The sequence below is a fragment of the Glycine max genome, chromosome 16 (assembly GCF_000004515.6).
Source record: "Glycine max cultivar Williams 82 chromosome 16, Glycine_max_v4.0, whole genome shotgun sequence".
Lineage (NCBI taxonomy): Eukaryota > Viridiplantae > Streptophyta > Magnoliopsida > Fabales > Fabaceae > Glycine > Glycine max.
In genome coordinates, this window is record NC_038252.2 from 32886820 (window position 1) to 32889831 (window position 3012).

Below are 3012 nucleotides of genomic sequence, written 5' to 3' on the forward strand. Positions count from 1 at the left end.
TATATATATATATATATCAAACAATATTTTTAAAATTACACTATTAAAGACACCAATTTAAAGTTTGATGGTCTAATAGTTGTTAATTGTGGTCTAACCAATTGTAGTTAAATTTATACTTTTAATAATATAAAATATTTTTAAGCAAGAAAATAATATATGAAAGAGAAGGGCTACAGTAATAGAAAATAATAAAATTATTAATATGTGAAGAATAATAATAATAATAATAATAATAATAATTATTATTATTATTATTATTATTATTGTTATTATTATTATTATAAACTAATAATAATATTAATAAATAAAATACTACATGTGAAACCAATAAGTGGTGGGACACCTAGGTAAATTTATAAACATATATCACGCCTTCTTCCTAGCTATCCAAGTCCAGTAGCCACAAAGTGACAATTTTACAAGAGCCACCATCTGGGTCCACCGTTAGAAATTAATGCTGTATGTTCACAAAATTATGCCATTTCATTACAATATTCTGTATGCTCATCTGTGTTGACTTTAGAATATAGCAATTATGTATATTGGAGTTCTCTAGATCAATAAGTCCATTAATGATCACCGATGGGGAGGTTCAAAACGTTGACGTACCATCCTATTGCACAACGAACGACCAGGGACAAAGTAAATAATATGGACTTTTCTAATGTTACAGTAGATCGATAAAGAAAAAATTGACTGCACAATTTTTAGAAGGTCATGAGTGATGCTAGGTGCACCTAATTGTGCACCCAGTAATTAATGTGAAAAGTTAAAAAATATTTTTTCGGTATTTTTAAAAAAATACTGTGCACCAGGTACCAGGCACACGCTTTTTTCCTTCTCCCGCGACGTGCTTCTTCTTCTGCCCGTGAGCCTCCCTGCTGTGCCGTGAGCTGCTTCTTCTTCTTCCGCGAGAGCCTCCTGCTGTGCCACGAGTTGCTTCATCCTCTTCCACAAGCCTCCCTGCTATGCCGCGAGCCTCCCTGCTTTATCCACGAGGTGCATCTTCGTCCCTCCTGCGAGTATGTCTTCTTCTTTCGTTCTTCCGCGAGCTTCCGTTCTTCATCGAGGTAAGCCTAACATCCCTTTTGTTGTGTTGTTTTGCTTCCATTTTGCTTGTGTACTTCATCGAGGTAAGCCTAACATCCCTTTTGTTGTGTTGTTTTGCTTCCATTTTGCTTGTGTAGTGCTAGGTAGTAGAGACGAAGTTGATCCACAATAGCAATAGTTGATCCGCATTAGGTGTTTCAGTTACGGATCAACTTGATTCGCAGTAGGTTTTTGTGTTACGAATCAAGTTGATCTGCAATAGAATAGATGATCCGCAAAAAGCTTATGGATCAACTTGATCTGTAAGCTTGTTGCGGATCAACTTGATCCATAAAAGTTAATTTTTTTTTAAAATGGCGATTAAGTTATAATTGAAGAAAAACGATTTTATTAGGATTTATGGTTAGTTTTAAGGCTTTTAGGCTTAAACTCTATTTTCTGTAACTTAGTTTTAAGTTTGTTTATTATTTATTTTATGAATGATTTATTTATTATTTTGGTCATCTAAGAAATGTTTGTAGGATTACATTACAATTTAGATTAGATTAGATTAGTTTTTTAACAAACAACATTAGATTAGAAATAGGAAAAGTAGAACAAAAATAATAAAATATTCTTTTGTCAAATATATTTCAAAATGTCACGCTCTTGTGCGTCGTCATCACGTTGGACCAACATGAATGAGGAACTCGAACACCTTGTTGTGAATATGCCCAGTAAAAATTAACATATAGTTATTTGTTTTGTGCTTGAATTCCTGTTAATTGCTTGAATGTTAATCTTGTAAGAATTAACAATTGAAGAGCATGGGGAATTGAAGGAATTGACAAACATGATGCAGCATGTCGTGGCTCCACCAGAGACTTCTTTCCAGACCGTTAGCGCCAGGGATCAAGTCATGTTCATTTTGATTTAATTAACATTTGATTTTTCTGTTATTTCGTGTAACTAACCAACCTTATTTTGTGATATGACATGTAGATTTTCGGTGAAGTTGGTAAGATATATGTTGTCAAGTGGAAGGACGTACTTGACAGTGTATGACATTTGGTTGACAAAGATGGAATTATCATAACGTTTTGTATAACAAAGATCTAGACCAACCAGCCATTATAGCAGGGTGGATAGCACTGCACGATTTTTACCGGCTGACTGGAGATCATCTAGTATCCCTGCATCATTATGGTAAGAGTGCATTTTTTCTTACTATATTCAAGACCCCTTGCCTGCCCAGATCATTCCCAAGATGACACTTTTTATATCATTAAGTGTTAGATTTTGTGACCTTCAAGGTTTATCTCACTTAGCAGAAAGTTTCATGTAGCAGTCTGGTAAACAACTTCCTAATTTCATTTCTTTATTTTTCAAGTTTTAAATTTTATAACATAAATTGTTGACATAACATTTCTTTATTTGTGAGGACGTTTCAAGTAGCACGTATTATTTTTTGACAAACAAAGGCTGGACTCATTTGTACTTGGAAGACGTTGCAGAATGCCGACTCGTGTTCAATCACTGGAGGAAGTCACTAAAAATTAGAGCCGGATGGAAACATTTCTGCGAGACCTTGTCGTTCACCGCTGGCATGGAAATAGTTTTCGAATTCATTGATCCTGATGTTAACTGTGTGCTTTATTGGTCGTGTTTATGAATTGCCTTAGGATTGTGAACATTTTTATTATTATGCACATTTTAATTATTATGAACATTTTAATTAACCGTGAACAATTTATTTATATATTAGTTGTTTTATAATAATTGTTTTATAATGTGTTGATTTTAAATTTGTTGCAAAAATGTTCTTATACATAATAATTGCTTTGTCATGTATAATATTATCCCATTGTTTTTGAAAAAATCTGGTCATGTTTTTGAAAATAAGTATTATTAATTAATGACTAAATGAATTTTTTTATCATTGTTAAATTTATCCAATTAGTATAGTAAAAGACTTACAAA

General features: G+C 32.7%; 1 long non-coding RNA gene across 1 annotated transcript; it reads left to right on the forward strand.

Moving 5' to 3' along the window:
- The first annotated feature begins 665 nt into the window (after positions 1 to 665).
- On the forward strand, positions 666 to 2809 carry LOC102669699 (uncharacterized). The gene is made up of 3 exons (XR_001385450.3): positions 666 to 2238; positions 2323 to 2384; positions 2485 to 2809. It is a non-coding gene; the product is annotated as an uncharacterized lncRNA (long non-coding RNA).
- The last annotated feature ends 203 nt before the right edge of the window (positions 2810 to 3012 follow it).